The sequence below is a fragment of the Rissa tridactyla genome, chromosome 9, assembly GCF_028500815.1.
Source record: "Rissa tridactyla isolate bRisTri1 chromosome 9, bRisTri1.patW.cur.20221130, whole genome shotgun sequence".
NCBI lineage: Eukaryota > Metazoa > Chordata > Aves > Charadriiformes > Laridae > Rissa > Rissa tridactyla.
The window spans coordinates 40,116,521-40,129,479 of NC_071474.1; the positions used below are offsets into that span (position 1 = coordinate 40,116,521).

General features: G+C 44.7%; 1 protein-coding gene across 2 annotated transcripts in view; it reads right to left on the reverse strand.

Annotated features, from left to right (window-relative positions):
- The window catches only part of GPR50 (G protein-coupled receptor 50), a 43,329-nt gene that overhangs the window by 12,469 nt on the left and 17,901 nt on the right, over positions 1 to 12,959 (reverse strand). The window lies entirely within an intron of this gene.

Here is a 12,959-nt window from a genome sequence, read left to right on the forward strand (position 1 = left end):
GGGCAGGAGGCCCTTAAGGCCAGTCTCCAAGTTGACCAAGCGAGAGGAAGCCTCAGCACCTCCCTCAGTGCCAGCTGAGCCTGCGGGGCACTGGCTGCAGTGTCTCACTCTGCAAGGACAGCATGGCTGATGGCTACGTATTCCCTATGGCAAATTCTCATGGGAGATGGCAGGTCTTTGGGAAGACACTAAATAAAACCTCTCACAGCTGTAGGAGAGTGCCCTGGTGCCCAAATTCCCACTTGACACCCCTGGCTGCCAGTGCCACCCTCTGAATTCCAGCTCTTTACCCTCCTTTTCTGCCCGAAATCCCTGCGGAGTGGTACTATGCGATTTTAAGCAGCTGCCTAATTCCCATCCAGGCTGCGTAGGGAGTGCAGGCTGATGCCCTTATGTTTACCCTCACACACTGGCCACACGAGCACAGAGACGAGGTCTACCAGCCCACGTTAACTCCAAACCCATTATTTATCAACTGGTTTGTAAAGTGCTCTGAAAGAGGAAAGGCCCTGGATAAATATAAATGTGAATTACTGACAGCATTCATTGAACTGACAAACCAGCATCCATCCTCTCCTGGTCCCAGCAGCTGTACTGCCACCATTTGCCATCTGTTGCTATTCTAAAATAAAATCTGTGAACTCAGGCTTAATAGACTTAATAATGCTCTTTTGCTATTGGTGTAGGTCAAATTGTGCTCCTGGCCTGGAAAGGAGCTTCGTGCAAGGAACCGATTCCTAGGCAGCTGAGAGGCAGAGCATACAGTCAGATCTGAATACGCAGCTGATTTTAGTGATAAAAATCAAGTCTGACTGCCCTGGTGAGCCCTGCCGAACTGACACAGCTGAGCCCAGGAGCTGGCTCCTGCTCCTCCTTGTGCTTCACCAGCACGGTTTGTTGACTGAACCTTAGTGACAGCACCAGTCACTACCCCCACGGACCTCCCCTGCAAGGAGCAGATGATACCCTGCCACAGATAAGAGCTTGGCTTGGCCTCCCAGCCCTGCAATCCCAGGGATGAGTCTCTCTCCCGTGAGAACAGTGTTTCCCAGAACATCAGCAAAAGTTTCACTCCAGATATTCCACAGGGTTTACAGGACTCATGTCAAGGCTGGGTACAGGCAACAAGAAACCATCAATGATATGAGAAACTCAGACTACGGAGTCCCAAATGTATTGCTGGCAGGCATCTGCTTCTTATTTTTTCCTAATGACTTATGAAACTTAATCATCTTTGAAGTGCAATGTGTGGGTATATTAAAAGAGAAAAGATGTTTTTGCAGTAAAGTCCACAGTAAACATGTTCCAACATGAGCCTGTGTGAACAAATGGTTCAAATGGATGTGCTCTAAAACTGATTTCAATAGGGAGTCTAATGGTGGCTAATATCCAACTGGCTTGAAGGAGAATAAGATTTCATGGGACCATAACACCTAAATTACTGGAGGAACCTCTTGAAGTAAGTAGCTATACTGGTAGGCAGCAATACACACATCAAAAGGGAGATCTTGCACTTGTGGATCGTAACTGATGAGGCTGGCAGACAGCTCTGCCGTTGACAGCTTCCAGTACAAAAGCATCACTGGATTCTGCTCTTCCGCAAATAATGTTTTGCCCTCAGCAAAAAACACCAGAAAGAATAAAAGATGCTGAAATAAAGGCCATCCGTATAAACCAAAGAAATTTTGAGGTACTTAGCTCAATTGCCTAATCCTGAAATACCCCCAGGTCTGACTTTCTCGTCTGTAATGATAAGGGCAGGCCTACTTTTAGAGTTGTATAATCACCATCAAGTGATGGTGCTTTTAGTCTCCCCTTAAACTTTCCCCCCCTTCCCCTCTTTATCTCCATTGAACTTTTCTCAGCAAGAAATAAATCACAGAGATGTTTCTTCTATCTGAAACTACATAACATCCATACCAGGATACCTGAAAGTGGTAACATGTAAGTTGAGCCTTATGAGCCAGACAGGGCTACATGCCACCCTTTAAATGCTAACCCCGAGAGGACCTCTTAAGCCCATCAGTGGTTAGGAAGGGAGACTCTGTTTGCTCCTTCAGTGTTGGTATAGCCAAGGGAAACCCATCAGGGAAAATGGAGCTGGAAGGGACCCTGGGAGGTCAGCTGACCATTCCCCTCAGGCACAGCGTCTCTTCCTAAAAATTACTGACAAGAGGGAGCATTTCTAGATCAAGGACTTTGCCCTTACTCAAATCCAAGCTGCCTCCTACTCTGCTTGCTACAAAAAGAGGCTTTAGACATGTGCTGGTTGAGCAAGCTCAGAAAAAAAGGAATAACTCAACAGCACCTTAAGTCAGTGTGAGACCTACCCCCAGGCAGGGACAAAACAGAGGAAGAGCTACGGCTTTTCACACTGCCTTGTGCTCCCGAAACGTTGGAATTTCTATCAGTCTTAGAGGACACACTTTTGTTTGCCATCCTCTCCAAAGACAAGAGAAATGGTCAAGATTACTAAATTGCTAAAAGAAAAACCTCACTCGCTCTCTGCAGTTTCTGAAAAGCCCTCTTCCCCAGTCCTAGGTTTCTTTATCTAACAGCAGCATTTTTTAAAGACCTGTCACTCATCACGCATAAGATACTTCCTTCTGCCTCCCAGTCTCTTCAGAACCATTTGTGACTCTCCATTTCCTCTCCTTAGGAGGATTCACTGATATTTTTCATTTAATTGCTGAAATCCCATGTTGTTATCAGTCCCCAGTGAAGTATTTTTGTTTATCAAGAAACTCCAAAGTAACAGAATATTTAAGGATGAAATGAAGCATGAGCTTAATACTGAGGCTTCTTGTGAGAAGTGCTTGCGTCTAAGTGCACACAGAGATGTCATACATTCATCCTGAAATCTTAAGGGTATTTGCAATACCACATATCATTAAAAATACCTTCCTGAGAGGGGAAATTTGACAGGGTTAGAAAGGATGAGAATTTCTAGTCCTCAGCGGGAATGTAACACACGCATATCAAGGTAGGCCAACAACAATTCACAGCGTGTTGCCCACCTTCTTCATAGGGAGCCCCAAAAGCAAGCTGTTAGAAACACAGAGAGGACAGGGAGACCTAAGGCAAGCTTAGCGTGCGCTGCACAGGGCTTTGCAGAAATTCTGTCAAAAAAATTTGCTTGGCGCATTGCCGGCAACAGCTGAGAGCTTTGCACATTAATGAGAAACTGAGGGGAGTCCAGCAAACGCTCTCTGCTTTCTGAGTGGAGCCGGCAGCCCAGCGTGATATGGAGTGTATTTCCCTGTCAGGCACGTGAACACACCGACATGGGTTGTACATTCAGTTGGGCAGCTCAAGAAACACCTCTGAGAGCAAGGAGGTCGTCTTCAGTCCTTGCGCAACTGTGTGAAGTTTTTAACACACTGAAATATCTCAGTCAAGTATCCGTATATATTCTCAGGAATCCAGGGAGTTATTTGCAACATCAGAGCTAGAAGGAAGCAGGATTTGCAGCTTCAGTAACAGATTTACACAGGATAACAGAGACCAGCTCTTGCAGCGAACTCTCCAGCCTGAGCCACCCGAGAACCTCCCCAGGGGCACAGCCTGCCCAGGGTGTCACCGACACCCAGCTCCGGCTGCCACATCGCCCCGGATCCAGGATGGGGAAGATGCACCCCAAGGAGGATGGACCCATGTCTGTCAGCTCAGCAGGTGTAACAGCCTTCATTTGGGAGCACGGTGGAGAAACACGTGGTGTCGACAGCACCACAATGTAAAGCAAACCTGGAGCGACTGGCGAAAGCCAGCTCCTCAGCGCCAGGAGGGCAGGGCGTGGAGTTTAACTGCTAATTAGGACAAGGCAGTAGCAAAGGGTGGAAGAGGGGAAGAAGTCGGCTTTGGTTCCCCTGGGGTTCAAAGTCTTTCCCAAATTCAGCTACATAACGCATCCTTCAGAAGGAGAGCGATGGCTTTTTCTACGTTTAGCAACAAAGCAGAAACTCTCATGCCGGCACTGCCTTCTGATACTAACCGTCCTTTTATCATTTATTCAGGAATAAAACTGTAACAAGGCAGATTTATATCAAATGACAAATAACAGCTGTGGGGAAAAGAAAAAAAGTGTCGCACTTCATTAGAACTCTGCAAGACTCTGACAGCCGGAAACACACCACCAAAGTGGCAAATACAGCCGAAAAGACAAGACAGAACTCACAGCATCTGTTAAACCAAACGGGAACTTGTTAAAACTAAGGGCCATTTTCCCCCTTTCATATTTAGTCTCAAAACACCACGTAAAGAAATTCAACCTCTTATAAAGACAGGCTCAGTCACTAGTGCAGAAGTGACATGAGACCCTTGCAAAGATTTCAGATTAAAAGGTAACAGTTAATACCCAAGCAGTTCCTAAAGCCCTATGAATATGTTAATCTGGTATCAGCTGCAATCCTCTGATATTAAAGTAATAAATCTTACCAGACTGAATTTTATCGTTATTCACTTGGTGTTTTGATATTCCTTAAAAATATGCAAGCATTCAACATGAATGATGCCGATGGGTCTGTAGCATCAATACCTATGCCATCCTGGGCCAGGCTACAGGTTTCCTTCTTCCCAGCTAACTCGAGGCCGTACCTGCCCCTGAGTATCAGCACTCCCAAATTCTCTACACCAGCAGGCACTGGTTTCACCCACGAAGGCTGCTGGGATTGCTGGGAGGGAACAGGAGTGCACAAGGCTTACACGAGCCACACCTGGAGTTGATTTTGTAGCGGTACCACAACAACCACCGAGAGACACTCAGGACTGAAACGTGTCCTGCAAGCCAAGCTATAGATTTTGCCTGAAGGATACTGATTTCCAAAGGGGACGGGATGATTCTGCTTCAATCACGCCCAAAATAAACATTGAAAAATGAAACTAATGAAGCACCTAGCCAGCCAGCCCCAGATTATCCCACAGCGTGAGGGTGCAGAGCTGACAGGTTTTGTTCTGTATTTCTTTAGAGGGCAGGAGGTGATGGCACTGTGTAGTTCTGCAATTAATTAGTCAAAGCTAGTCTCATATTGGAGAACTGACTGTAAGGACAAACGAGACCCATTCTTCTTTCGAGCAAGGACTTTCCCAGTTAATTGCCACGTAGCCTTGCGCAGACCACTGCCTTGGCATGTTTCAGCTTCCTGCTCTGCCAGAAGATCTCCCTTCCTTCCATCCACTGATGTTTAAAAGTACGAGGACGTCATTCAGTGGAAGGCAGAATAGAAACAGAAATTACAATATTTCTGATGTGCTCACCTTTTGGCTCTTGGGCAGTTCTCCCAAACTGAACACTTCGTTTTGAACAGCCCTGTGCAGAGCAGTCTCGGGAGGCTGCCATACGCGAGAATAACTGAAAGAAGTGGGATAAAGCCAGCAGAAGCATGGCCCTATTTACCTGTCCTGGCATTCCCCTCGGTCCCCCAAACTGAGAGGGGTTTAGATGAGAAATGCTGAAACGCAGCACATGCAACTGTAAATTCAGTAACGACAGTCTTCTCACTCAGCTAGACGGAGTCGTTACCCCAACACAGTACCAGAAGCGCATTTTGCTGCTAGAGGTGACATGACTGGAGCTGCTGGGACTGGGAAAGGACAGAGCTAGCTGGGTTAATAAACATCACTAGGGATTCATCACAATAGGAGCCTGAACAAGAAGAGCCCTTGACTAACTCCTAACTTGGACTGCTGCATCCAGCAGTTATCCTGCAGTTTCCACTTGATTTGGAAATCTTTCATGCTCTAAGCTGGATGCAATTGAATATGGTCATGATCCATTCCTGGACTGTCAACGCTTCCATGCTTGCAGCCTGTGTCAAAGTGCCTGAAGATCTCTTCCAAAGAAACCTCACTGGCTGATTTCCAGGGGATAATTGGGAAGATCCGTTGTAAATCACACTGCACAAGAACAAACACACTGTTGTCCTTCTGGCACAGGGTAGAAGCTGCCCATGGCCTTGCAGGTCAGTGTTGGAGAAAGCAGTGATGCGGCTCACGGGTAAACTATGAGTGTTGCTTGTTTAATTTGTGACTGGTTTGGAACAGAGGTGGTCTCACACAGCCTGCAGACAATTCCCTCTTTGTAACCAGAACCCAAAGCTAATCCCTTGTTCCCAGAGACCACGGCCTCAGGAACTGACATCCAGCCTTGGTTTCCCCTTCGGGCTCCTGCTGCTTACACATCTCCCGGCGGGTCTCACTTAACAAAAAGCTCACACATACCTCTTGGCTTCCCAAGACAGAACACTTGCTCATGTGCCAGGAAAAAGAGCTTTGCCGTCTACGTACAACAGCGTGGCTTTGTAACCCTGCCCATAACAATAGCACTGTGTAATAGCCAAGAAGACTGAAGCAGCTAAAACTACCAGCAATTCTACAATATGTTGCAGTCATATAGCAACATCTGCTCAGGAGAGGAACATGAGAAGGATGCTGAAGTACTAAGAGCAAAAGCAATGACATTTTCATCAAAAGAACAAAATGCCCCCTATGGCTCCTGATACGCACACAGAGCACAACACGCTGCAGGACCCTGTTCCCGGGGCTCAGTGTGGGAACCTTTAAGCACATGGGGCAGAGATTCAAAAGTGATGTGTCTCCGTGGAAGCGATATCTACTAGAACGTCTGCGAAGAAGCCTTTGCACCAGGAGCAGCTACAGCTGCACTATGGGCCTTGGCATGCTCTTTGGCAGGAGCACACCTATTCTCTTTACTCCGCTTTATTATTTGGGTTTCTGTATCAGCACCTTCTGGGCAATCCTCAGACAGCCCGGTAATTATGGAAGACAGGGCACTGCGAATCATTATTATGGTAAATGCTACAAGTTTCTCGGACTGCCTGAAAGACAGGCATGGGCGGAAGCATTCGCAGAGACTACTTTGGGATAATGGCAGCATTTACAACCATGTCAGCTTCCAGCAAGTCAATTCCAGTAATCACAGAATCACATAAAGCAGGGCTGTCGCCTTCCTCCTCGAGAGACAGGGAAATATCAATAATAAAGATGCATGCCATGGAGACTCCAGACACCAACAAGCTGTTTCTCACAGGCTCAAGCAACTAAACCCTCCTGAACCTTCACACAACCACCCTGACTGTCCCCTAAAAGGCCCTGCGTTGAGGTGCACATGAAGTTGCTGCTACATCATTACTAGATAAACCATAAATTACAAATATTCCCAACACATGAAGATGGCTTTCACAGTAAAAGGACCTTACCACCAACAGCTGGCTATGAATACACTCTTCCCTCACAGGTATAAACCTCAGAATATCAGTGCTGCCCTTCTCCGTTTTTCACCCCAGTTGCCTGGAGAAATGAAGTGTGTCTGGTCATACAGCCTGCCTTTCCCTGGTAATTTTTGTTCCTGAAGGCCAACTTCATACACATCTTATAGAAGATTGGATGACTCATTTAAAAAAAGGAGTTTCTACACAATGGAAACTTGTCCCTATCAGAGCAGGGGTATTGTGAGTGATTGCACTCATTAAAAAAGGTATAGGGTGACCTCAAGTTTTCCAGGAAACCGGGTAATTCAGTTGTTACAAAACCACAGACCGGGATGAGTTTCAGTCAAGTTCATATTCACACAATGCAGAACCAGCCTATAGGAAAACTGGCTTCATTTTGACGTTCAATGTTTAACTCATCTTGTGTACGAATGGTGCAAAAGACCAAGAAAATCAGATGTAACATCACCATACTGTTGAGAGGTTGCTGCTGGCTTCAAGTCAAACTAACTCATCTTCCATGTCTCAGCCTAGAAGAGGAAAGCTGAATATCTCATTGTGGGCGAGGGGTCATTAGTAGAAGTCTCCTCTAAATGAAGACTTTTCCCTGAAGTCCTGACTCCTTCAGCAAGACTAACAAAGGCAGGGATAACAGTAGGCGTACATGTTTCTTGGCAGAACTTGCAAAACCCAAGACCAGGAAATTGGCAAAGAATCCACAAAAGACAGGCACGTTATAAATATCCCAAAGGCAGAAGAAGTCTCTGTCAGAGGTTAGACTTCAACTGACACCAGAACCTCGGTCCATGAGGCTCCAATCCTCCAATCATTAGGAAAGTAAAATGAGGAAAACAAAGACTGGTGAGACAACAACGCGCAGGCCCACCATGGAGCCCAGGAACAGGTCTCCTGAAAGGAAGCTCAAAGCTGACACCGAATAATAATGAACACATACACATGTGCAATTAATAGAGGCAACTTCTTCGTTGCAGGCATGTTCTGCAGTGGCCTCCAATTATTAGGATTGCATATTCCCAGAAATGAAGTCCCATGAGTTTTCAAAGAAACGGTACATTCCCAGAAGAAAAAGCTGCCATGAAAAAAAGATAAAAATAAGCTAAATCTGCTTAAAAAACATTAAGAGGTCAGTAAACCTAGTTTTAAGCAGAACAACCACCACGTTAACGCTGCAATACAGCGGCGAGATTGTGGGTTACCTAACCTGCCACCCAAGGAAAAAAAAAAAAAAAAAAAAAGGCAAGTCAAAGAGGCTGAAATGGTGTTAGCCAACATAAGTAAATTGCTTCACTAATGGATTTGATGCTGACTTAATTGTCTTACTTGGCAGTGCCCTGAAAACTTGCTCTTTTTGCCTTCCCTTACCTAAATGAAATTAACCTATTCCAGAAAATTAAGAACAATTTATCAGGCCACTGAAGGCAGACTGCTTGTTGGATCTAGATCTGTGTTATTCCATCCAAGATCCCAGAGAAGCTTTGTAATTTAAAAAAAAAAAAAAAAAACAACAAACTAAAAATAGGAGGGTCAGCAAAGTGTCACCTCTGGAGCCTCACTGCTCCTCTCTCGCATGCTTTCTGGCTGCCGGGCACACTCCAGCACACAGGTTGTACAAACAACCATTTGTTTGGAACAGGAGCGTTTGGCTCCTGCTACAACATAATTTGTTCTTCAGTACTTCAGAAAATGTAACTTCCAGGGCATCAACCAAGAAGAAATTTCTGAATGAACAAAATGGGACCAGAATATTTCACTGTGATTTCAAGCTCTTTTACTTTCTTGATAAAAACCAAAGCGGGTTTTTTTTCCAAGAAGTTTTACATGGAAACCTTCTTTTCTGAAGACGTCAAAACCACTATTTTATTCTTCCTTATAACGTAATTGTTTTTTGCAAAACTAATCTAGGAAATGGATGACTTCACTTTTCACCAACAAGGCTTTCTACTGTAAAACATTACCATCTTGTGCTCATTTGAGCACATGCAGTGGTGCCATCACCCACTCTCTGGAAGGAAACACATAAACACCTGCATCTCAATATTACAGAAGTCTCACGGATTTGAAAACCAACAGGGGAAAACCGAAGGAGGGCATCTTTTCTTCCAGTATTAACCGGTCATATTCTGAAACGAAGGCTGAGAAAGAAAATTTAGCTAAAGAATTGACGGGAGCCAGAATGCTCCATCAAGAAGGACGCCCTCTCAGGCAGAACTGCAGTTTGGTGCATCTTTACTCTCAACCTTCAAGCTCTGCCTGCAGGAAATAGTAAAAATAAGCAGTTATTTGTCAAACCCTTAATGTTGATCTTTAAATTTTTCATTCTTGGGAGATGAAGTAGGGCAGGAGGAAACACATTCAAGAATAACAATAAGACAACATAAGGGCTTTAAGTGAGAAAAAGCTTGAGGAAAACACTACTGCTGGGATGCACTAAGTACCTACAGCAATACAACTTGTCTGAATGGATTTCCTACTCTCTTGCGGTACTGACAGATGTGACTGCAAAGGCTGGCATCACAGATGAAAGCAATGGGAGCTGATGATTACAGCATCCCCTCCTACTGTACTGCCTTCCTGCTGCACTGTCAGCAGGACGATTCCATCTCTAACATGAGGTTGTGTTCAATGAATAGAGAAAAATCAGGAGCAAGAGCAGGACGATGCTTAGAACTGCCGCTAGTTCATTTTAAATTCAGAAGCCACCCTCAAATTCATTCTGTCATGGACATGAGAGCAGGAGCACAGTGCTCCCACCCTGGTGGGATGGCTCCAGCCTGCAGAGCTGGAAAAAGGAAAACGATACCCCCTCCCATTTCTTTGACTGTTGTTTGCATATAGGATTGGGCTAAAGGAAGTTTGCTGTTTCTTGGAAGTGTCAGGTCCAGCGCCTTTGGGCACACGATGAGAAAGGTGTTTTGTGCCTTACCTCACCGCGGTGCATCCTACCACACGTTCATGGGTGACGTGTCCGTGTCACATTCCCACTAGCTTCAGGCTGTGAGAGTACTTTTTCTTCTTTAAATATTTACCCTCGCTCACTTATGCATTCTCCTGAAATGTGCAAATGGTTTAAAAAGATGATATTGGGATTTAGTGGGATTATTATCCACGTACAGGGTTCTGTTGTAAAGGAAGGTAAAGCTGGCCCTTCTCTGTGCTATGAAGAAAAGTGAAAATGTGTCGGGAAGGTAACGGTTCTACTGACACTATTTAAAGTCCTACTTCAGCGTACATCAAAGTCTTCTGATCATTTACAGATTTCTTTCCATGGATGTGGTCTTGTGTTTACATCAATAGTTGCAACAGCTGCAACAGTCACGCAAACATTGAGAGGACACAAATTCAAAAGCTCAAAAAAAGAGATATGCCTATAATTATGACTAATGTTCATTACAAATCATCCAAGAACTCTTCCAATCCCTAACACAGGGCAAAACAGAATTCAGAATTTCCCAATATACTGGAAAGCTATTTTGGAAATTTGAATGACATAGTGTGGATTACCCAAATAATACCCAAGACAAAACTAGATGTTAGAAAAAAATCGAGGTTAGAAGCCACAAATTTCTTCAACTCTGTAGCTCACATGGCATGCAGTCTTTTAGATAATTACACAGATTTTGACTGGCACACAATATCATGTGAATGTTTACTTATCTACACTCATTTTCCAGAGATACAGTCACAGAAGCCTTAATGGAGGACACCACACAACCTCATCTGGAAAAAAACCACAACAAACACACTTCATCTTCACAAGAGATTGTTGAGGCACTGAAAGGATGTGGAAAATTGGAAATAGCATCCATGCTGAGAGCATAAATGATCCTTCTCTTTAGCAGAACAGAATTGGACTACTGCTTCTCACTAGGAAAAGAACGAAAACATTTGCAAACATGAGTCCTGTTATGAGAGCCACAAATGTACCTCTCACAGTCTAGGGAGTCCTTCATGTCCTTACAATTCTCTTATCATTTCTACCTCACTGCCTTGGTGCTTTCTTCTATTTTTCAGCAAAGGACAAGGAAAAGAAAGTGTGGTGGCACACCTGATATCGCTGTAGGCAAACCCACCCAGCTTGGTACTTCCCTTCTCAGTCCTGACAAGTCTCAAGGGTAAATCCCCTCTTTCACCTTTTTTTGCTACTTGGAAGGTTCCTGACAGGGCTGTTCCTGGTGTACTGAAGTGAGCACGGATGCTCTCACTGCTTCTGTGGCAACATCATCAGGAGCATCACTTCAAAAAAGGATTTTGAAGGATGAAGGGGGTTTTAGGCAACATTGCAAGTTAAGAAGTTGTTTCTGGTGCTGTTCTATTCTTCAAACTCCACCTTATCCCATCCCAAGGCATGAATTGTCATGTTTTCAAGTTTTAGGACAATAAAGAGCATCACGCACCATAAAAAATAAAACCTGCAGAAAGTACTTGCTCATAAAGTAATTTTTAAATTCTCTCTCTTGATTGGGAACATACTTGTATACATCTACAACGGATTAAATCAAATATTTATTTACAATATAATAAATAACAGGCTTCCCCAGAAATGGCATAGAGCACTAAGTAAGGGGTCGCAATATACGGTATCTTGGATAAGCTGTAGAAAGCTTAAATTTTAATTGTTTTTCTTTTGCTTCAGTTCCCTGTGTTTTCAGCTCTCTATATAAATAATGTCATGGACTTTCTGGGTGCCACTAGAAGTGAAAAGTGTTCAGAAAGCCAGGTAAATGACATCAATATTTACCACCTTGAATTACTCCACAGATGTCTGTTAAAGTAATGCTTTCTCATACTTCATGGAGACCAAAGGGTTGATGAACGCTCTCAGCACAAGAACAGCCACATCAAAGCTGACCTGAGCGTCATCTGGTCCCGCGCCCCATTGTCAACAGCTGCCAGAAGGAGCTGCCTCAGAGAAAAGTTCAAGGAAACGCATATTGGGCAACAGGGAGATAACTTGCCTTAAGGGACCGCTCCTCCCTGACATGCAGCCAAGCACAGCAGTGTCATTTATAATATTTATAAAACATAGCACCTTTTCTAATAAGTGAGTTCAATTTTTACACCCTACTACAGTGAATCTGTAAGAAAATCTTACAAGACAGTTGAGGCACAAAGCTTTCACTTAACAAGTTACCTAAATGGCGAAGAAAATATGCCAGGAAGCCATGGCTGAGGCTAGGCAGGAAGGGAAGATGCTGTGCCTGGCATGAGCTGACGCTATAGGAGCCCACACTTGAACAGTGGCCAGAAAAGATTTAGGACATATTCACAGAAAATACATGCCTGCAAGTCTGACAGATCTTTACAAGTCTCCTCCAAGATAAGCCTGCATCATTTAAGCCTAACATCCCGGTTAGCTCAGCGATCTCCAAGAAAGCCACGTTGTCTCTCTGGGTGAGGGCGGCACCGGGCACAAGGCTCCCACAGGTGACAAACAGCAGAACGGGTGGAAGAAGCCACCCATACTTGAAGAAGACCTGGTTACCCAGATGAGATGCACTTCTCATCTAAAGCAAAGCCTCCACAATTTATAGAATGATTCCTTGTACAAGACATTATGCAAGAAAAAAGGTCACCTCTGTGCTTCCTGCCCAATCCCGGCCAGCCACTCCTCCCACGGACGAGCGTTGCAGCCCTAAGGCATGGCTGCCTATGGGCTGAAGGAGCTGTGGCCCCATGGGCAGAGCTGGGGACCCAGAGGCTCAGGTCCTAACG